General features: G+C 37.6%; 1 protein-coding gene across 1 annotated transcript in view; it reads left to right on the top strand.

Annotated features, from left to right (window-relative positions):
• The window catches only part of LOC125236029 (protein kinase C and casein kinase substrate in neurons protein 1), a 221325-nt gene that overhangs the window by 59413 nt on the left and 136956 nt on the right, over nucleotides 1–24956 (top strand). The gene's annotated exons all lie outside the window — the stretch shown is intronic.

Here is a 24956-nt window from a genome sequence, read left to right on the forward strand (position 1 = left end):
TTTAATATCGATACTTTAAAAAAACCTTTTTCCGTTTCATCAATGTCATCATCATTGCCATTATTGGCCACATCTATCGCAGACGATTTATGGTGTAACATTAGTGCAACATATTTAATAGGCCGATGTGAGACCGACATAGTCTTCCGCGGGACTCCTGCGGAAGGACTGACAAGGAAAGTTTGCAGTGCATATAGCTTGAATTATTGGTTGACCCTTTAGTAAATGCGGTCCATCATCAAATCAGTTCACTAAAAGAAAGGATTTCATTATTCTAATACTGACGAAAACATGATTCTAACTCATGCTTTTCTTGAGTACACAGCTAAAAATATTAAAATTGACTGCAGCATTGTAATAACCGGTCGGTATTCCACAAATAACCAGTAAAGTCTACAGAAAATTCATCACCACACTGACACCAGAATGGAGCGTTTAACGCTCAAAGAATTCATTTACCGAACGAAACGAAACTCATCTTTACGTAACAATACTTAGCATTCTACTCAGTTAAAGACGTGACGAATGTATATTGTATAAGCTTGTAATTTATAAGCGAATAATTCACCATTGTCATTGGGTATGCATTGCCTGTTGTTTTGAGCTTGGTTGTTCTCGCCTTGCTCATAGTTTAGGTTGGCATGGAATGTTTACTGTTGCACATGCATAATCACGCACGTTACCTATAGTGCGGTCAGCTGCAGCAGAGATAACCGACTCCCCTGCAAGATGTTTGTACTATGTACAGTCACCGGTATGAAGAAGTGATGATTTCTGTACCTTGTCACATTAACGTCTTGTTTGAAATGTCATACGAAATTGTCAAACGATTAAAAGCGACAAGGTAAAGAAATCATCACTTTTTTATGCCGGTGACTGACTGTCAGCTTGTATTTTTTGGCGGACCTATTACCTCTACTGGTGGTAAACTGTTGCCAAAATCAGAAAGTGTTAACACTATTCAAACGGATGGTTCGATTTTTTAATGAAACATCGCAAGGAAACTAATTCTACATAAAATAGTTTAGGATCTCACAGACCGAAATTCTGGTCAAACTTGGTGCTATCCCTCTTTTTTGCGTCTGGGGTTAACTATTATGCACCAATTATCTAATCATATGATGTTATCAACTAAAAGGGACCGCCACATTGTCGGTCGTCGAAAATATTGATTTTATCACCTAACCACAAAATTAAAGTTTTGAAAAAACCCCCGACCGCGATATAGTAGACCGATTTTTATGAAACATGGCTAAGAACACTCCCGACTAACTCAGCTTTCAGACAAAAAAAAACTAAATCTAAATCGGTTCATCCGTTCGGGAGCTACGATGCCACAGACTGACACACAGACAGGCAGTAAAACAGTCAGACAGACAGACAGACAGACGTTTTTGCGTCGGGGGTTAAAAATGAAGCTTTTTGTAATAACGATCGACAATAAGAACCCTTGGTATTGGCAGATAATTATATTCCTTTATACGTCTTAAAACTAGGCAAACTATTCAAATAACTCCCTGGAAGTTTCCCCGTGTCACGACAGTTTCGTTGTGTCGCATTTGCATTTAAATTGATTCCATTACGTCGCAGCTGATCGAGAACGAGTGACGGATGATCTAAGGAACAGATATCGTAGATACATCCGTTGATAACTGGTAAGCTCTGTACAGTCAACCAATTTTAATCCTAGGCCGCTGTAGAATAGAACCTTTTCACAGTAAAAGTCAAAGTTATTTGTATGGCAAATAAACCACGGTATCAGTAAGACAGGGTTCTAGAACGGCCTTTTTCCTTCTCCTCCCGGCGTGGAGGTTGTCAAGAGGGTCCAGTGTGTGGTGTGTCCTGCACACTGCCTTTCGAGAGGGGGAGCTTCGGCTCCAGGCCCTTCGGGTCAAACGAGGGGACAGTTTCGGCTGTCGGCAGCAGGCGGTGTTCGAATGCTCTGCGATCCCGTGTTCATCATCACCATTGCTGCGAGACGGGCATACCGTGGCAGGTTTTACTCCACGTAAAAAAAGGGTTCTAAGTAGAACGGCCTAGAATACACATTGGTTGACCGTCTTTTGGGAACACGCCTGTATGTATGTATGTACCTGGGTGTTATTCAGAATCTATCTGTGAAGATTAAGATCACAATAATGAACTATTCATAAGAGCTTGTAATTAGGCCTACATGAATAAAGATATTTTGAATTGAATTGTAAATAATTGTCAGTTTTATTTTATTCGGCGTGGTTTCAGGGCTAAAATTCCTAAATATTTGTTAGATTCTGAGAGTCAGTAGTGTCTGTTTATATTTGACATCTTCAGCCAAAGTTTACCGTATTTTAGATAACTGTTTGAGGTTACCACACAAATTGGAAACGTTAATTTCTCAAACTTCAGCGCGTTTCAGTTTTGTGTTTAGTTCCAATACAGATGTGTCTTTAATTTGTATATGTTAAACATCACTGGAAAGTAAGTTTTTGTGACGTAACTTAAGGAAGCTTTAAGTCGGCAGTAAACAGTGTAACTGCCACTAAAATACTTAGCTCACAACTTTACTGAGGAAGTCTTCGTTTCCATTTGCAGTTTAAAGCTTTCCCGTAAAGATTAAAGTAAAATAAACATTTGGAAACTATCCTAACATAACCGTTGTCAAATTACAACTACAGGTAATACAGCTATTTATTTCTATCGTTTATCATTCGTAAGAAACTTCTATAACTTTTATTGAGACTTAACAAGACAGCAACAAGAAGGTACGGTCAAACAATTTGAATCATAGACCACCGTAGAACCTTTGCACAGTAAACGTCAATGTGACTTTCTAAGGGGAATAAAACACGGTTTAAATGAGACAGGGTTCTAGGGTGGCCTAGGATTCAAATTGGTTGACTGTACAGTGAAAAAGTGGATACATCTCTTTGTTGTCGACTGTACTAGTACTAGTAGGTATACAATATTTGGGAATGGTACCTACATTCTCTTGAATAACTTTAAATCAAAACTATGAATTACATCTAATTCATTTAAATAAGAACGTAGAAGAGAAAATTCTAAGGGCCGGTGGCACCAACCACGGTGAACACTGAACAGATCACTGATCACATCACGATCAGTGATTATATTTCGCAACATCACTAAAACACTATTGCGCAGAGATCTTAATTATTATGGAAAAAGGACTAGAACTTTACCTTTTATAACAATATACCATTAAGAATTATATTTAAAAAAGTTTATGTTGAAACAATTTGAAACTGAACCTTTAGTTAATAAAATTACGTTATTAAAATAATTTAGTAATTAGTATTAAGTAACTAACTATGTTTGTAACTTGTAAGTCTTGTGATTAAAAAACTGTTCTACAGTTTGGCGGAATATAATTCACTTTTATTGAATAAATAATTTAAAATTTAATTTTTTTTTTTTTTAAGTCAAAAAAAGGGGAATATAATATGTAAACAACATATTTTCTAACCCCGTCACCACGTGGTTGATGGGTCAGAAGAATTGGTCTATCCAGCAGCAGCGGCTGATCCATACAAGCTGATTCCCACCGGCTTGCCTAAAATTGATTACCTACTAGTAAAGTACCTAATGTAAAGGTAGGTTTCTTTTTGCTCAATGTTGCGTAGCAGAAATTTTCACCAGCCGCCATTGCTATCCAGTCAGTTGTCTATCAGATTCCTGGGGAATTGGATATTCTAGGCTAGAATCTCAGATTCTCTAACAAGAGAACAGAAAGATAAAATTACCGTTTTCAGAGAAAGCCTGTCTATATGTGCTAATGATCCTGCGGCCGAAGCTAAAACCTTGGCGAAAGGCGTAATCTCGTTAGAAGGTAATTCTTTTAGCGGTGAGAGGCCCTTGTTAAAGGCTGTGGCGCGTGCCACGAAAGAACAGCGATTGATACAGAACTATGACTGTGGAGTGTCGCTTGAAGGTTGTCTATCGTTACTTACAATCTTCATTCGTACTAAGAATCGTAGCTCGATTTTTTAGCGCCACCTATTAAATACTATCATAACTACACTGATGATGCCTACAATTTTTTTTTCAAAATGTATATTGACGTGATATCATGATATTAAAATAAATAAGCATGTCATTTCTTATTATAAAAAATAAAAACACGCAAAAATATTTGGAGAAAATATGATTTCGGTCGCTGCCAAGTTGCGAAAAAGCGCTATCTTGTTTTGAGCCTAAAAGGCCCATACATTTCAGGGGTACGCTTTGTTGTATGGGTTTTGTCTGTCCCGTATAATATCGTCCTTGCTTTTTACTTTACAAAAGCCGTACTCATTGTTTGTAGGTATAGGATTTATCCACAAAAAAGTTCTGTCTCAACTCAGGAAGTTGATACTGTTGACTTATAGCACAGTATAATAAAGAGTACTATCGTACAGTATGGCCACTCTCGCTCCCCGCTGAAAGTGCCGCCTACCCCCTCTCGATTACCTCACAGTTACCGCCTGTCAAAAACGCGAACCGTCGACCTGTCATATCTCACTCATACAAGCATAGTACGCGTTCACCTACACGAGCTTAGACTGTGTGCTGGGAACGCGCCTCTTTCATGTATTTGATCGCCAGTGTCCGAGGTGTGCTTATAGGTAGTAAGAGACGGAGACTGAGTGACACGAACGAATAGTAGAGTTTTTGTATTAGGAGACCCTATTTGTTTTTTTTATCTCTAGTTTATCTTTTTGGGTACCCTAAAAACTAAAGTATTTTTATACTACCTACCAATACGCTGCAGTTTCTGCCTTGCACCTCGGTAATTACATCGCAAACAATAGGCGTAGCGAACGCGCACGCGTCTAACAATACGATCGGGGCAATTTGTATTGACCATTACGTTAACAACGCACCGAGACCTGTCAAAATACTGCGCGGAGTGACGAATGATGGGACATACCCATGAGGTTTTAACTTTTCAATAGGATGCGTTACTCGAAAGCGTGTCGTGTCAAGACAGTCACCATCAGATACATCTCAGCGGCCGGGGCGCTCAAAAATATCTAAACACGCCCTGAATCGCTAGATAAATATATCTATCAGCAGGCCTAGCATATGATGGCCGCGAGAGTATGTCGCCGCGAGATAGACTACCTGTCCTTATGTCATTAATACAATTAGACAAAGACGTGTCATCTATCTCGCGGCGACATACTCCCGCGGCCATCATGTGTTAGGCCTACAGATAAAGTTAACACTATCCTTTTCATCACACGTATCAATGACAATGACAGCTAACATTTATCTGACAGATATTATTTATCTGGCGATTGAAAAACCAGCCCTTATACAAATATTGTTTAAATCTGAATTTCTTTACTAATACATATGTATTTATTTTTTTGCAGGTAAGCATCCAATACAGTTATGTTTGAAGGACGAAACAATTCTGTAGATTGAGTTATATATTGGTAAGCAAATTGCAAATGCATGCATCCTTCGAGAGGAAAGGAATGAGAATGAATGTCAGTAAGACGAAAGTAATGGTATTTGAAAGGCGGAGGCTTTAGTTCCTCAGGTCCGTCAAGTCGATCACTAATTTTAAGCGCCATTCTCCGCAGAAACAATAGTATTTTGAACTCGAAATATGCCGTTATGCCATTAATTATTCTTAATTAAACGTGTATACAAACGCATACAATCAAATCTCCATTAAAAGTGATTTAAAACATGTATTTTAGGGCAATTCCACGTAACTGTAATGTAAGTGACCACTTCATTGCATGTTTTTTTATTTATGATGCAAATTGAAATCTTAATTTATCTCTAGATAAGCCTACTTTTAATCCTTAGATATATTGATATTTAAATTAGCACCATGAATAAAAAAACATGCAAATAATTGGTCACTTACATTACTCTGTTACATGGAATTACCCTTTAATGTTTGACCGTACTCGTCTCGCACATCATCATTAACCTGTTTTAATGTCTATTTTGGAATTTAATATAATTACTGTGCACACCTAAAGTCGTTCTTAACCTGTATATATAATTATTAACAATATTACTATAATTGGATAACACATTTTCCCACCATTTACATACATTCCTAGAGAAATATTCTGTTACCTCGGACACTAGCGGTTAAATATATGAAAGAGGCGCGGTATTCTTAGGAAGGGAAAAAGGCAAAACAATTGTATGTAACGTGTAGTTTCTCTACTTTTCGGTTCTGGGTAAATCTGTAGGCCTAGCACATGATGGCCGCGGGAGTATGTCGCCGCGAGATAGATGCCTCGTCTTCTTCTAACTGTATTAATGACATAAGGACGGGTAGTCTATCTCGCGGCGACATACTCCCGCGGCCATCATGTGCTAGGCCTACTGATGAAATGCACCGTTGTTTTTCTATAATTACTTCACTGACAAGAGCAAAACTCTTGAGTCTAAAATTATGATGATATCGCACTAAAAGTTCACTATAACAATATCTGCCAAGTATAATACTGTCAGCATATGTTTACATATGTGTATGCATTAAGCTTTTCTTTCGCATTTTTACGGAAACGTCTGTATCCGCTCACGTGATTTGGATTTTCATAAAAGGCACCCTAAACTGCTTCGACATAAAATTAGTCAAACATTTCCATACCCCGCTATGTAGCCACAGCTACTGCAGGCAATTCAGAGGTGTGCAAGCTCGTAGCTCCAGCTACTGGAAGCATGTGAGTGGGTATTTGTCATGCTAGTTCAGACAGTGTCAGTACGCCGTGTACAGAGACTGACTGAAATAGCATGACACGTTTCCGTAACTAACAATACGAAGGAAAATCTTTTTGCACTACATCTGTATTACATTGGAGTAAGTGTTGCCTTACACTTGCGTCTTCCTTGAGGCAGGTCGCGGCATTCCGAGCGGCCGCAGAGTTTACGGCCGCAGACCGGATTGATTCCTTTTGTATCTGCAGTAATTGCACAACTCTAAATTAATGTTTTAGGGCCGAGGTCGCCACGACGAAAATGTCGATATATTTGTGATATGTTTAACTATAACTTCACGATGTTTGTAATCGAGTATTCAGTTTAATTAACAACTATGTATTTATTGACTATTTAAACGGAATTATCCAAATTAAAGTGTTCCCTTCTTCTTCTACACTATTTCCTACACTTCTAATGGTTGCTAATGTTGTTATATGAAACAGAATTTCCGAATTACCTGATTTCGGAAGGTTTTTCGAAGACTTGTGTAATAAATTTTAGTAATCTTTCAATTTACCCATCTGTTAACCTACAGTCTTTGCCGCACGCTCGCTATAAACCTAGTTTAGTGTCCACTATAGTTGCAACAGTTTGGTTTTATGCACGAATCGCGCCAGGCGGCCACACGCTTTACGTCCCTTCACTATGAGAATAGTTTTCACGTTTTAGAAAACATTACTCGATAGTGTAAACGTCGCGGAAAGTTACATTATGTGTAATAATAATAACAAGTGAACAGCGCCCCCGAACGGTCACTTACTAGAACCGAAATTTACATACATTTTCCGTGACGATCGAGAAATGTATTCTAAAACCTGAAAATCTCATGGTAGTGGCTCTGGAGAATGCTATTTTCACACTTAATGTCTCAATCCACACTTCGGATGTCTTCTTAAAGGTTACGACTAATTTATTGCATACTTAGTTGTAAAACTCACTATAACTGACAGTTGGGAATCGTATGTCTTTGTAATAAAATTCAAGTTAGGACTGGATGTTTTTAGTAGATTATCTAAAACATTGAGAAACAATCAGTTCACGCTACAATAAATAAAACAAACAAAAAAGTATCATTCAATCATTAATATCATCATTGTGTGCAAATAAGAATCATTCAATGAATTGTATAAATTTATCTCGTATACTAGAAACAATAAAATACAGAGGCAGATATACTTTTCTCTCCTCACCAACCATTTCCACTGATGTTTAAGATTATGATTATGAGCGACCTTTGCGGCCTAGTGCGGTAATAATAGGCAACTTTTCCCCTATCTTTTCACCAGTCCAAAGACTGCTTTGATTTGCGAACCGCTCATTTTCCGGTACAATACCTACTCGGGCTTTGGTGTCAAAAATGAGACCGCTGAAATATAACGATGTCTTCAAAGTTGTCACCAGTCTCAGTCCTAACAGCGAGGGTCTTTTAAAGAACGCGAACAGGGCTTTTTTTTAACCCCCGACGCAAAAACGACGGGGTGTTATAAGTTAGACGTGTCTGTCTGTTTGTCTGTCCGTCTCGTAGCTCCCGAACGGATGAACCGATTTAGATTTCGTTTTTTTTTTGTTTGAAAGCTGAGGTAGTCAGGAGTGTTCTTAGCCATGTTTCATGAAAATCGGTTCACTGTGTCGCGGTCGGGGGTTTTTTCACAATTTTAATTTTTATTCTACTAAAATGACTAAAATATCATTTGGGATCATAGTCCAGGTTATTTTATTTAATAGTAGATATTACGAGTACCTATTCAAAAATCTCTCTTACTTTTTAGGGTTCCGTAGTCAACTAATAGGAACCCTTATAGTTTCGCCATGTCTGTCTGTCCGACCGTCCGTCCGTCCGCTGGATAGGTATTTAAAAATGAATAAGGGTTTGTTGGATAGGTATTTAATAGTTATTTGTTATACAAGGGGGCAAAGTTGTATTTTAACGCCGAGTGTGGAATTGAAAAACGAGCAAGTGAAAGGATTCTATAGTTGAACCACGAGCGAAGCGAGTGGTTCGAGAATAGAATCCTGAACCTGCGAGTTTTTTAACACACGAGAAGTAAAATACATTTGCACCCGAGTATAACACAAAACTTTTCCCCTCACTATAGCGAGGAAATTACAACGCAAAAAATGCGTTTATCACTGCTTCCAGTATTTCCACAGGTGGTAAATCATCTTTATTACTAGATTCACCTACTTTTATCAATTTTAAAGCAGTTAATTTGACTTTATTCAAGGTCAAATTACTTTACCCACTAGTGGATAAAATGCGTTTTTACCCGCCGGTATTAAAGGACAAAACACGTGTTTCCGAGCTAGTGAGGGGAAAAATGAATAAGGGTTTACTAAGATCGTTTTTTGATAATATCAATATTTTCGGAAATAATCGCTCCTAAAGGAAAAAAAGTGCGTCCCCCCCCCCCCCCTCTAACTTTTGAACCATATGTTTAAAAAATATGAAAAAAAAATCACAAAAGTAGAACTTTATAAATACTTTCCTGGAAAATTGTTTTGAACTTGATAGGTTCAGTAGTTTTTGAGAAACATTCGGAAAACTACGGAACCCTACACTGAGCGTGGCCCGACACGCTCTTGGCCGGTTTTTTGTACCTATGTACCTATCTACAGTCTGACTAAACAGAGTAGAAATTAAAAAGTGGCAACATTGTAATGACATCCCTTTCATTTAAAATCAATAATATGTGTGAGAAAACGGGACGACACTACGATGTTGCCAGTTATTAATGTCTACTCTTTTTGGCCAGACTGTACGTAGAGCCAGTTCAAATATTTTGGTTCGATTGTAGATAGATGTAACTGAACCCGATTAGGCATAGGTATGTAAAGAGGATAATTTCGCACTCCATAATACAAAGTAAGTAATGTTTGATTTTACGCTCTTGCACCTTTCAGACGTAATAGTTAATAATGCGTGTCTAATTATACATTACCGTGGATTCCGTAAGATGTAAGATGCATGCGGAATTGAATATATTCTATAATCGTAGTTCAGTTATACAATAGTTTTAACAAAGTCTTTACTGCCACATATATTGTATTTTTGTCGTTTTATCAAGAGTTAAAATAGTCCAACTCCTGATATCTTTAATTACCCGGGTGACTTGAGTTTCCCGTGGTCGTGACGTAGAAATATCGGAAGCTTGACGAAGAAAAACAAAAATGTAATCTCGGTATATATCCCGGTCAAGATACATCCAGTGAAACTAACCATGAACCATTCAAATTCATACGTAATATTATAAATGGGAATGTGTGCGTGTCTGTTTGTTTGTAGGACGCACAAACAAACAGACACGCACACCTTCTCATGGCAAATCGGAGCGACGAATCGACATGATTTTTTAAATGGAGATAGTAAAGGGATGGAAAGTGAAAGTGACATAGGCTACTTTGTCTTTTTCTAACCCCCCCACTTCCTTAACCCGGGGGTGGAAGTTTGAGGGGGATGGAGCATTCCGCAATGTTCGAAGTTAAAAACGCGGGCAAAAGCTATTCTACTATAAATTAACCAAAAAATCTGTCTCACCTCATTACGTTGACTGGTATGGTAGCTTAACCTACCAAATACCAAACACACATTAATGCAAGTCAGCCGACCTGCTTCCAATTTCGCAACCGGATTGACATTTGTCAAGTTAATTGCATTCTCAATCAATTCCTCAACGGACCAAGGCCACACTGCACCGGTTCCCTTGTAATTGTAACCGCGTAATATGTACCTAAGTGTAATATCTATAATATTAGCCACTCTACAGAGTTGTTTGAAGACTTTGAAGATGCTTATGGGCATTTTCAGAATTTGGGACCCCCCCAATTAGCGTAAGTTATTAACAAAAATTAACTCCCTGTTCATTTTGTGACGATAAACAGGCAAACATGATCGCGCGATAGATGATATATAAATGATATGTTTTATCATTTATCGCGCGGCCATGCTTGACGATCAAGCCATCAGGCCAAACGACCAGCTTCTGCCTAAAGATAGGCCCTAAACACAGTAAACACACACATTAAGTTATGAGTCTGGTCACGTGCCAAGGTTGCGTTGACATTACCTTCGGACGTGCTGGGTGACCCGGGATAACTATTCAGATACTCATTCCTTGTTATCAATGTGTTCTCTAGCCAAACTGTTATTTTATTTATCGTGTACTATTATGATTGCTCGTGTGGTGACGGGTTAAGAATTTCACCACCTCCTTTCTTCCCGTGGGTGTCGTAGATTGTGGCGTAGGCGAGAGGCTAGCAACCTGTCACTGCAATGTCACAATTTGGATTTCTTTCAACCCCTTTTTGCCAAGAGTGGCACTGAAACTTAGTACTTAGTTCATGTGCTCTGCCTACCCCTTTATGGGATACAGGCGTGATTTTTTTTTTTAATTTATTTAAGACCCCTTATTCCTTAGAGCGCTCATCAATTTCACGAAACGGCCATCGATAGATGGCGTTGGCGCTCGGTACGCGAGCACCGGCAACTCAACGCGCGTTTCAACGCAGACACGAATAATCTTGATAGTTTTGAATTAAATTGCTAATAACATAATTTTCAATTTTATATGGGGACTCTTTATTTAATTTCATATTCATGGTATGGTAGTAGTAAATAAGGTATATGAATGTAGTAAAAGTATAGTATTATTCTACATGTACATATTTAAATTCAGGTTTCCTAATTGATTGATTCAACAACCAACACCGCTGAGCCGAAACTACGAAAGCTAGAAAGTCGAAATTTGTATAGATTGCATTAACAAAATTTCGAAGAGATAAGAATCGATTATGAAAATTTACACCCCTAGTAGAGGGAAAAAGGGGGTGAAAGTTTGTAGCGGGATCAATTTGTTTTTTTTTTTTATTAGGAAAATTTTAGTTAGGAACTTGAAATTAGAGAATAGTTTAATAGTGATTTCTGTTTTTTAGGGTTCCGTAGTCAACTAGGAACTCTTATAGTTTCGCCGTGTCTGTCCATCCGTCCGTCCATCCGTCCGTCCGTCCGTCCGTCCGTCCGTTCGTCCGTCCGTCCGTCCGTCCGTCCGTCCGCGGATAATCTCAGTAACCGTAAGCACTAGAAAGCCGAAATTTAGTAACAATATGTATATCAATCACGTCAACAAAGTGCAAAAATAAAAAATGTAAAAAAATGTTTTATTAGGGTACCCCCCCCTACATGTAAAGTGGGGGCTGATTTTTTTTTTTCATTCCAACTCCAACGTGTGATATATTTTTGGACAGGTATTTAAAAATGAATAAGGGTTTACTAAGATCGTTTTTTGATAATATTAATATTTTCGGAAATTATCACAGTTATAGTGACTTTCATATTTTTATAAGAACAGCATGCACTTACGTCCAGAACAGTGACATTTGGTGCATTGGAACTGCTCATGATGTGTCACTTTTTAACCGTCGCCTCTCTCAGGTTCTCAATTCGTCTGTATGTTTATTTATTTTTTTCATTTTTTTATGTTTGTTCCTCGATATCTCCGTTGTTACTGGACCAATTAAAAAAAAATTTATTGAATGTATATGAATACAGATTGGTCCCATTTTTCTCAGAACCCAGTTCTGATGATGGGATCCTGGAGTAATCGAGGGAACTCCTCGAATCTGAAAGGCATACGTACGGTGATTTTTGTGTTTTTAAAGGAACAGCATGCATTTAGGTACGGAACAGTGACATTTGGTGCAGTGGAACTGCTGATGATGGCCAGAACGGAACTTCTCAAATCTGAACGGCACGCTTATAGTGACTTTGGTATTTTTATAAGAACAGCATGCACTTTCGTCCAGAACAGTGACATTTGGTGCAGTGGAACTGCTGATGATGGTCAGATCAGAACCGATCTTCTCAAATCTGAACGGAACACTTATAGTGACTTTGGTATTCTTATAAGAACATCATGCACTTACGTCCAGTCCAGAACAGTGATATTTGGTGCAGTGGAACTGCTGATGATGGTCAGAACACTCAGAACCAAACTCCTCAAATCTGAACGGCACGCTTATAGTGACTTTGGTATTTTTATAAGAACAGCATGCACTTACGTCCGGAACAGTGACATTTCGTGCAGTGGAACTGCTGATGATGGTCAGAACCGAACTCCTCAAATCTGAACGGCACACTCATAGTGACTTTGGTATTTTTGTAAGAAAAGCATGCATTTAAGTTCAGAACAGTGACATTTATTTAGTTATGTTTGTTAAGCATAATCATTGAGTTTTCAAGTCAAAGTTTGTCAAGCTTCGATTTCTTATAATCGGATTCATGAGGAATTGAGAAACTCCTCAAACCTTAGCGTTATACGTATATTGATTTGTGTTGCCATCAAATAATTAAAGCATTAAAAAGCAGTTTTAAAAAATACCTACACATTTCTACATAATCCAACATTCGCAAATAGCTTTCACCACAACCCGAAAGGCGGCGGTTTTTATTTTCTTAAAAAATATTAAGCGTTTTTTTATGGGATAGGAGGCAAACGAGCAGATAGGCTGCCTGATGGTAAGCGATCACTGCCGCCCATGGACACCAGAAGCACCAGAAGTGTTGGAGGTGCGTTGCCGGCCTTTAAGATGGATGTACGCTCTTTTCTTGAAGGTTTGAAGGTCGCATTGGTCCGGAAATACCGCTGGCGACAATTCATTCCACAGTTTAACTATGCATGACGTGACCAAATTTGCAAAACATTGCGTCTTAGAAACATTTTAAAGGGTGAAAATCAAAGTATGTACATGTTCGTTCTAAAAGTAGCTGATCAAGCATCGTCGGTTTGGAAAGCCTGCGGTAAAATTTTTGCTCATTACTATACATATTCGATTTAAAGGGTTTTGAGATTTAGGAAATAAAACAACGCTTCATTAGATTTAATTTAATAGCATTATGTAATTATAATCTCAATGTAAGTGCAAGCAGTCTTATTTACAACAAACTTAAAAGCGGAAAGAAATATATGCAGAAAGAAAAAAAAGAAGCTGTCAATACTGAATCCCCTAGGGTGGCTATGTATGAATAGCACAGAAAAGTATTAAAATAAAATAAAAACCGGCCAAAAGCGTGTCGGGCCACGCTCAGTGTAGGGTTCCGTAGTTTTCCGTATTTTTCTCAAAAACTAACCTATAAAGTTCAAAACAAATTTTCAAAGAAAGTCTTTGTAAAGTTCTACTTTTGTGATTTTTTTAATATTTTTAAACATATGGTTCAAAAGTTATAGCGATTATTTCCGAAAATATGAAAATTATCAAAAATCGATCTTAGTAAAACCTTATTCATTTTTAAATACCTATCTAACAATATATCCACACGTTGGGGTTGAAATGAAAAAAAAATATCTGCCCCCTCTTTACATGTAGGGGTACCCTAATAAAACATTTATTATTATTAACGACCTTCCACATATTTATAATGAGGCCAAACATGATGGGGTTATGATGAGGAGAATAGCAGTTCTGTTGACCACCTCCTGACTCCATCATGAGAACTTGGACCTCGTCTAGTTCGATGGTGCTCGTCAGCCCAAATCTAATGAGCCCGAACATGATGGGGTTATGATGAGGAGAATGTCAGTTCTGTTGGCCACCTCCTGACTCCATCATGAGACCCTGGACCTCATCTAGTTCGATGGTGCTCGTCAGCCCAAATCTAATGAGCCCAAACATGATGGGGTTATGATGAGGAGAATAGCAGTTCTGTTGACCACCTCCTGACTCCATCATGAGACCTTGGACCTCATCTAGTTCGATGGTGCTCGTCAGCCCAAATCTAATGAGCCCGAACATGATGGGGTTATGATGAGGAGAATAGCAGTTCTGTTGGCCACCTCCTGACCCCGTCATGAGACCTTGGACCTCATCTAGTTCGATGGTGCTCTTCAGCCCAAATCTAATGAGCCCAAACATGATGGGGTTATGATGAGGAGAATAGCAGTTCTGTTGACCACCTCCTGACTCCATCATGAGACCTTGGACCTCATCTAGATCGATGGTGCTCATCAGCCCAAATCTAATGAGCCCAAACATGGTGGAGTTATGATAAGTAGAATAGCAGTTCTGTTGAACATCTCCTGCCTGACTCCATCATCATGAGAACCAGAACCTCATCCTGGTCCCAAAATATAATAATAATTCAAACTCTCAACAAACTTCACGTATAACTTAAAATCCAAAATCATATGAAAAGCATGTCGAATGCTAAAATTGCATGAGGTGTAAAAAGGATCAAGATTTGTTTAGTCGCAGTTTACGGCACTTCTCGGAAAGAACTATCGAGCTGCTTACGAAAGCTAGGTGCGCCGGACGATCAAACGCAGGTCCGTCGTCTTCGAGCGCTCGGCGCAGACTGAGCGGGCTCGCGTTAGCACAGTGTCTTTTATTCGAATTTTAGGTGTTTTAAAAACATATCTATCGACAGAAAGGTATGTCTTATATGTATGATTTTTTTCTTATAGGTCAATAAGAAGTTCTAGTTTAGGATAATATTATTTAAGAGTTACAAAAAATGCAGGAATCGCAGGAAAAATACATAATGTAAACCTCTTTTTATCGAAAAAATGGGGAGGATACGGAAGGTTATTTATCCACCATTTCAAGTAAATCTTAAAATGTCAAAGTATTAGCTAACTCGTACAGGATATAACAAATAGGATTGTGATCATTTATTACCCCAAATAACATTTTTAACAGCACAATCACGATTCTAAACGAGCTATCCCACTACGAAATTTGAAAACGTCTTCCGAAAAAACTGATTTTTCGGAAGTATAAAAAGACATATTTTAAAGTAGTACCAATTGACTTTCTAGCTTAAGGTATGTACTTTTAGGAACATTATCATTTTTTTAATAATCATTTATAGTTTCTTTATAATTTTGAATGAAAAAGGTTCTATTTTGCAAAAAACGCTCGTCTTTAGGAATAAGGCCTCTTAACAAATAAGTACATTATATGATTCAAACTTATCTTTCTCGCCAAACTGTCTTGCAGTTTGTTGGCGAGCAATAGCGATTATATGTATGTATGTATGTATGTATGTACTATGTTTGTACGGGTCGAATCTTGCAATTTGAATTTAACCTACTTTCCTAATTACAGTGAAATATGTAGATCGGATGACAATGCAATATTTTGATGGCATGGACTGCTGGGTTTAGGAGCTCTGAGCTAAGTAAACACATTTATTCTACGTTGTTACCTTTGTTGGAAGTTTTTAGAATACTATCTATGAACGAGTACGCGGGCATTTTCAGAAATTGGGGGAATTAGCGCAAGTTGTTAACAAAAATTAAGTCACTGTCAATTTTGTGACGATAATTGAGCATGAAATTTCTATAAAAATATTGTTTTTGTGTTAATTACATAAACTTTAAGCGATAATCTACATTCAGAATGTGAAGAAACTAAATTTTTAGGCAGATAGGCCACGTCTTTGCCTTTGGCTAGTCTGTGGCCAAGAGTAAGCCCATTTATAATTAAAAAAAAAAAAAATTATGCTTCATTGTCTTCACAAAACAGACAGCGAGTAAAATTTTGTTAACGACTACCCTAATTGGGGGGTCCTAAATTCTGAAAATGCCCACCTACGAAATTCGTTGCCTATGAAAGTACAAATTTGTACCAACATTTCTTTTTTACCCAAAACTTATCAAATTATTATTACATTTCTTTCGAATTCAATAAACAATAACTCACTGTAAGAAAATACTATCAGAATAGGCTTCCCGAGACATGTTGTCTCATAGATGGACGCAAACATTGGGACAAAAATAGAAAAAGTCCATGTCCATTATAGAAGGCAAACATTTTGGTTGGAAAAGTCAATGTTGTTTACTCAACATGAGATGCTTTGTGTTTACTAACGTAGTTTTAAAATAAATGAGTGACAATATAATAAAGGAAATATTTAAGTTAAGATAACTGTCCGAAAGTTTTGAATTTGTCGGTATCTTTTAGTGAAATATCGTCTTTAATATATTTTGGTCTGTCTTATTTAGATTTTTATGATTGGCGAACAGAAAGTCACAAAATCTCTTGTCGATATCTGTCAAATCCTGCGCGAAATCTTACGACACGGGCCCTAATTTTTTTTATTCGTTTAAAATGAAAATGTATCTGCATCAGTAGCTGTTTCACCATAGAGACAATGACACTTGACACTGACAATTCTGTGCCATTTCTGGTTTGGTAACATTGTTACTCGGCGTCAATATTTCCTTGTTGAACAGGCAATGAACAGCGAAGTGTCACTGTCGGGCGACAATTGTAACTGTTGTGAAATAGGTCACTGGGCCTTCCTCTAACCTCTTGCGTTACACATCGTCCCAAAAATCTGGGCTAACTTCATTATATGTCGTAAAATCGAAGCATACCGTCACTCACTACTTTTAAAAAATCTCGTATCTCACGCTGCTTCTCAAAGTTAAAACGCAGTAAGTCTATATGCATTCCATACATACTTACTACAATTTTCTTTTCATTGACAGACGAAGATACGAGATTTTTTAAAAGTAGTGACGATACGTTATTATTATTATATTTGTATTGTCTTACCATAGTTACCATATCTCGAGACCATGGGATCCCGGACTTTTGGGAGGCATGTGTGGGGCCGGAGCCAACACCATAGAGGCCCTTTTAGACACATTATTATTAGCCCACATTGTCCCACTGCTGGGCAAAGGCCTCCCTCCTACTTTTCCACGTATCCCTATCCTCGGAAGTCTCCCACTGTGTCTCAAAGGCATCGAGTTCGTCCCGCCATCTGACGTGGTCTACCTCTTGGCCTTGTAATTTGTGGCAACAGGTGGCTGTTTTTGCCCTGGCAGGTCATCCGGCATACGGTAAACGTGTCCTAGCATACGTAGTGAGTGAAAAGTGATAAAATATGAAACGGTCCAATCTAAAGTAAAGTACGTCAATAAAATGTGTAACCGTAGGGTGAGCGGTAAGTTGGGCAAAAGCGTGCGCCTAATGGGAGGTCAAAGGAACCATAACGCAGATACGGAGCATGCACGGTGCACGGCGTGCGCTTCATGTATGCAACTTGCATTATATAACCACGATACAACATTTAAATTTTGGAAAACCCCCGACGTAGTGGCACAGAATATATAATAGTACAAGTACAGAAGGCCCACTACTTTGATGTTCACGAAATGCCGCCTTTTAAATGCCTACAAAATTCTAACAAAGAAACGAGCCGCACGTGCGCAGCGTCGGACGATAGGGTTGCCTATGGATTAAAACGAATTAGTACTCAGATAAAATGTGATACTATGATATTCCAGTCTTGGGTACATTCTAGATATATATACAGTATTTATATATTTTTGTTTAAGTCCCGACATCACAAGCCTTATTGAACTTTTACGTGGGACTTAATCAATATTAGATGTGTAAGATTGTCCTATTTTATTCATGATGTCTATTTAACTAAGCATTATTAGCCATTCACACGCGGACAATGCAGACATCGCCTATAAAACTTAAAAAAACTCGCGACGTAAAGTAACTATAGAAAGTGCGAACGTGCGTTCCGTGAGAACACGCGCCACCCCTGATTAGGCCGCGAACTCGCGGCCGCCAGCATGTACTTGTAGCGCGGCGATATAATCGCGGAGTGAGCCGCCCCTGGTAGTGGAGTGGACCGATTTTCATAAAACGTTTGACTAAGGACACTCCTTCAAACAAAAAAAGCGAAATCTAAATCTGTTCATCCGTTCGAAAGCTACGATGCCACATGCCACAGACAGACAGGTCAGACTTATATAACACCCCGTCGTTTTTACGTCGGGGGTTAAAAAAAATGATAATGGAGGATTTTTGTGAAAGAATAATTTGTAGTCAACTTCACGTCAACTTGCATAGACTCCCATCTCTCGACACAGCTAGGGTTAAAGCCTTAGAGCCGGTTGCATCAAACCATCTGTCAGCGTTAAAGCGTTCGTTAAATTTATAATACAATAGTATGGGAAGTTCTCTGCGCGAGACGATGATGTGTCTGTCAAATATGGTTGATGCAACTGGCCATTTGACGGCCAGTTTGACAATTTGATGCATGTTAACTTTTATATATTACAAAGTGTTCGTCTAAGGGCCAGTTGCATCAACCACATTTGACAGACACATCATCGTCACGCAGTGGACGTCTATGGAACTTCCCATACAATAAAATTCAACGAACGCTTTAACGGTGACAGACGGTTTGGTGCAACCGACCCTAAGTTTAGTTAAGTCTGCGATGACTTTAACTTTGTCGTGATTTATTAATATTATACCTATTATAATAATGTTCATTCGGACTGCCGATTTATATTATATCGCCCAGTTTTTGAAAGTGTTTGAATAATTTAGATATAGATTTATTTATATTTAGATTTAGATTTATTTCAGATATTTGTTCCTGAGTCATGGATGTTTTCTATGTATATAAGTATTTATATATTATATATATCTTTGTCTGAGTACCCACAACACAAGCCTTCTTGAGCTTACCGTGGGCCTCAGTCAATCTGTGTAAGAATGTCCTACAATATTTATTTATTTTATTTATCTGTGCATGAGCATGGCTCTACTCTAATTTTAAGTGTTTTGAATATTATCGCTTCCATAGCAGTAGTAGAGGTAAAAAAAACTGTATAACACTAAACATTAACTCTGATTTATTAAGTATAATTTATAGATAAGCGCTGTTGATACCGCAATCTGTTGATGGATAGATAACGATAACACTATCAGTGGGTTAAAACGTATCCCAAATTCATTTGTTTAATGACATTAATTATTATAATAATAGGTATAGGGAATAAACTATAGTTTTGACTGCGCACAACTGCGTTTGTTCTCTTCAAATGAAGGAGGTGATTCTTGATTGGATGGTCTATATTTGTTTTACTGTTTGTTTACTTTCGAAACACAAAATAAATATGACTATGACTTTTTCGTGCAACATGATTTGTAATTAATTACAAACGAGAGTATAGATAGACTCTGCCACACATGCGCATGTTTGAGAGCGTAGGCGGAGCGTTAGCGGAGCGCATGATAGCGGTGTGCCGGACGAACGCTGGCGTTGCCTTCAGCGTAATACGCCGGCGGGAACTAACGACCGCGGATTGCGAGCGGAATGCGCGCTGCGCTATGCTTTCAAAACGCTTTATCTGTGGCGAAGGCTTAAATATCAAATAACTCGAGTTTACGATATTCTTACTCCTCGAGTAACATACAATATTATTCATCACATTTTCAATAAAAAATATGTAAAACTCCATTTTCCAATTGAACACACTCAGCAATTGTGATTAAAAGGTATTTTTGTGTAGTTCTACGCTTCTATTTTTCCCTATATATTTTGTACGATAATGTCTAACATTCGGCCCTTGACTGCCCTTAGTAGTTTTGTTAATCTCTCCCTTGAGAAAACATTATCTTACTATAACGATTATTGTAACGCAAATACACCATTATCTAAAGTAATCTTATGTTGTTACATAATTGGTCCCTTGAGACTAGGAACATTCGGCCGAATATTCGGTTACGCCATATTTTTAAAGCGAATGTTAAGATTAAAACTACGAAATGATTGATAATTGTTATACATAACTAGTACAACTATGTTCTAATGATTTAGTGGATAACTAAAACTTAGTTAAAACAACTCTGAACTCTTCTCAGCTCTTAAACTACGGTTTTTTAACTTTTTTTACAAAACAATTGTGTTTATATTTTGACGCATTTTTAGTAGTTCCTTAGAAAGCTACTAAAATAGGAGCTTATTATCCAATGGAATACGTAAGATCTTCATTCGTTATTTACTTTGTTTATTCGGTTAATATTCGGCAATGTAACCGAATTATTCGGCCGAATACGAACATTGAAAAATTTGCCGAATATGCCGAATACCGAATATTTCATTACCGAATTATATCACACATGCGCGTTTTTAGCTGTTAGCGGAGCGCAATGATAGCGGTGCGCCGGACGAACGCTGCCAATCTATCATTAGTAACCAATCTATTTGGTATAAAATATATAAATCTAGATGATAGTGCGTGCTTCCTGTGCACGGATTGAACGTTTATGTATGTATACATGTAATACTAGTAGTAACTATGTTAGTTGCACTTGACATTGGTTTATTGGTCCCCCGTCGTGATTAATCAGTTCCCCTCCTAACTGGGGGGAGCCTTGTTTGCAGTGCTATTATATTGATGAATGCCACAGTTACTTAAAATTAGTTTACTTACTGAATTTTGTACTGATTAAATTATATGTAGGTTACTTAATGTTATGTAAAATGGTACTTTCTTAGTTATGTAAAATGGTACTTTCTTAGTTATGTACAGTCAGACAAGAAAGTGGTTTACCACTTTTCAACTGTATTTCAAACATATGAGGTCGAAAAGTGGTAAACCACTTTTTTGGCTGATTGTACCAGCTTACCGTTACGTAAAATACATATTAAACCTGCTGTTAAATATGTCACATTTTATAACTTCTTCAGTTTACTGAAGGCGTTGTCTTCTGTTTCTAGAACGGAAAACTAACTATGCTTTATTTGTAATTTACCTACTAGGAAAAGGCAAAAAAATTATATTACATTATTATAAACAATAATTATGGCTATTATGCAAGGTCGTTTGGAAAATACCAAACCAAGAGTTACAGCCGTTAAGGGTTAAATTAAACAGATAGCCCGCGCCTTTAGCCTTTTACCTGTAGGATATAAACTTTTAGCACATCATCATAAATACATTTAACGACTTTAAAAAAATCACACATTTATGTTAAACTTCGTATGTTTACTAACTTTTCTCGTGGGAAAAGTTGCAGCCTAACACATGTTTATTACAGTGAAAACTCGAACTTTGAAGAGTTTTTTTTTTCTCAAAGTCCAGCCTCCCTTTTCTTTCGAAACAAAAAACCTCTTATATTTAAAAACCTGTTGAATGCACTGTCTGCGGTGCTTCCAGACCGATACGACCTTCAGGAAAAGAGCTTATATCAGTTATATCCATCTCAAAGGCCGGCAACGCATCTATAACCCTTCTGATCTCTTGTGGTCGCTTACCAACACGTGATCCTTCTGCCCATTTCCCTCCTATTACAAGAAGCATTTAATTGTTTTAAAATTTACTTGTACTCCTTTCTTCTAAGTTGGTACTCTCCTGAAGACAAGATTTTTAGTCTTTACCCTTGACATTTCTGCCAAGGTTATTCCTTTGGTGTACCGTACAATCTAAGTTTCATAGCCCAGCTGTGTAAACTCCCAACGATATTAAATATGTACGTTTTTATTAGAACATGTATTTCACCTGAATTACACGTCCAACATAGTACATTGAATTACGTATTATTTTATCTATTAATATTATATTTCCTGTCAATAATTTACTTTCATTCTGAATTGAAGACCATGAATATTGTGAAAATGAACCATGGATATGACTTACTAATATTGGGATAAGAATACCTAAATATATTTATTCTTCTGTATATTAGCACACATATCGCAGCCACGACGAATTATCGTAGCAAGTTAGGTGGTTGGACTAATCTACTTCTAAATAAAATAAATAATAAATCAATAAATATTGGGGGACACCTTACACAAATCAACCTAGCCCCAAACTAAGTAAAGCTTGTACTATGGGACATGGGTGCTAATCGACGATATATCTTCATATTATAATTATGTATTACAAGGCCTGGGACTGGGCTGGACATGTCTGCCGTATGCCGAATGACCTATGGGCCTTGCCACGGAGTGGAAGCCCCATGAGTCGAACAGAGGATCCGGCAGACCTCGCCGGCGATGGCGGGATAACTTGGACTCCTTTTTGACTGACTGGCCAGTTGTAGCTCAAGATCGAGAAGAGTGGAGGAAGAATGAAAATGAAAAAGTATCTATTGATTGAAGAAGGGGGAGGCCTGCCCAGCAGTGGGACATAATAGGTTCATAAAAAAAGGCCTTTACTTTTCTGATACCACAAGAGGTTTCTTCCTAACAATTGTAAAAAAATGCTCGTGGCTCTGGATAGGTATATTTTGGCTACACAGGAGAATCAGAAACTTTCAACCGGGACGTTAATAATAATCTTAGCTAGCCAATAACTTGATAGGATACGTGTATAAAACAAACATTTGTTTAAGGAGGTCGTAGTAGAAAAAAAATATATTTTATATCGGTCGACAAAACACCCTGTCTATCTACAATATCATAAGATCATTTCAGAGTTTATAGCAGTTTACCCATTCACATAATTTCAAACACAATACTCCGTGCGAACTTAAGACATAAGTATGAGGACTATGGATCTAACATTCATTACAAGGCCGACCGGTTTCCACGCCGCTATTCTCCAAAAAAACTATAAATTCCGTCGAATATACAATGACATAAAGTCGAGAATTTTTCTTAGCCTTATCGTTAATAGTTTAGTCAGTATTATCGTTCAGCTTTAGCGAGCGGTCGTATCGGTTTTTTTCTAAAACCTGAGAATTCTAAAACGTGACAGTGTTCTTTTTTTTATCTAGAACTTTCTGTGCTAGAGGTCGGTTTTACACTCAGACGTGTTCCAAGTGATTTCTTGAGAATTTAATCCGCGTCGAGTTTTTATCGGATTATTTTGCTGATAACAATAGTTTATAATTTGTAATCGATGATGTAACCAACGCCCAGTTTGATAAGGATGCAGTGACATCACCATGAATCATTATGTAAAATGAGAATAGTGTATTTTTTGTTCAAATCCAGCCTTGAGCTCAACTGCTTTTCGATTGAGGCCGAGATGAGGGGAGACATACGGTCATCAACCAATAAATAGGGGTATTATTCAGGATAGAAGCCGAAGACCTGATTCTTATACCTAATAAGATCTAAATCGTGGAATTTTTGCGTTCGCTGATCTCAGAATCATAAAGAGATTAAATCAAATGGTCCTTAAAAATTGTATGGATTGTTTGTCGTCACACGCATATACCTAATAAGTGCAATAACTAATAAATCAGTACGTGACGTAGTGGAACGGTCACTTTGGCATATACATTTTTATAGTGGGTTGGAAAGTGCTGACGATTCAGAGTAGATTGAGCCTAAAAATATCAGAATTTGTGAGAAACAGTTTTTCAATATTTCGGAAAATGCCCAGTCGATTAATTCCTGCGTTCTTCTCATCTTCGCCTCAGAGGAGACTCTCCAACTTTCAACGAGACACTAGTTTGAATAAAGTAACTTCGCTTGGAGCGATACAAGTTGAAGCTGATCCGGCTCAGGGCTTTAAACGCTTTATAGCTACATTAAGCGTTAAGTTTACCGAATGGAAGTACAAGTTGGAGCCATTTACAGTCTTGTGTATCTTACTTAAGTACATTTGGTGTAGCGAAATTGTGAAGCAGACGTTATAATGCATTCTTCTTGGATTTCTTAAAAAAAAATTGTTTGTATTAGATTCAATTTACACTCTAGTCAGAACATGTTGGCGACACTTCCTCAGTTACAACCTCTCAGAATTTTTGAAAATTTGAAAACTTTATGATTCATAGCGCTTGCACTGTTACCTTATGTTTATAGCATCATCCTAGTAATTTAATTTATTTATTATATTATATATCCTTCATAACATACATTTGGGAACGTAGCCGTAGCACTAAAGAGTATTTCTTTTTTTTGCCACTTTTATGAAAAGTGACATTTTTGAAAAAATGCTATTTCTACTCAGGATCACTAGCTTTTTCAATCCTAGTAGTTAAAAAACTTGTCCCATACGATTTTTTCTTATTTTGTTACCATTTTCCGTACATGTTGTGTGGGGTAACAAAAGAGGAAAGTAACAAAAATGTATGGAAATTCTGGAACACTTTTTGTCTTCCAGTGAGATTGAAAGTACTCGTGATTCTGAGTACAATTGACCTAGAATTCCCTAAAAAAATTAAAATAAAAAAAATGGCAAAAAAAGAAATGCTCTAAAAATGAATAATTTGTCGTGCCGTCAGACTGCATCGCATGACTCCGGTCCGCGAATAGATCCGCGTTGTTTACACCCGTTACCACTCTATAACCGTGGGAGTCTTGCGCCGCTTACATTGCCTAGAGCCGAGCGCACAGTTCAACCAGCGTAACTGTGCACTTGACCTTAGCTGACCTTCCAAGACCTGGTAGGCAGATCACATTAAACTGGCACTGCTCAAATATTAGATATGAATAAATGTTTCATTTTCCCAATCTGTCAATAATTTTCTGATTA

Source organism: Leguminivora glycinivorella, chromosome 18, assembly GCF_023078275.1.
Source record: "Leguminivora glycinivorella isolate SPB_JAAS2020 chromosome 18, LegGlyc_1.1, whole genome shotgun sequence".
Taxonomy (NCBI): domain Eukaryota; kingdom Metazoa; phylum Arthropoda; class Insecta; order Lepidoptera; family Tortricidae; genus Leguminivora; species Leguminivora glycinivorella.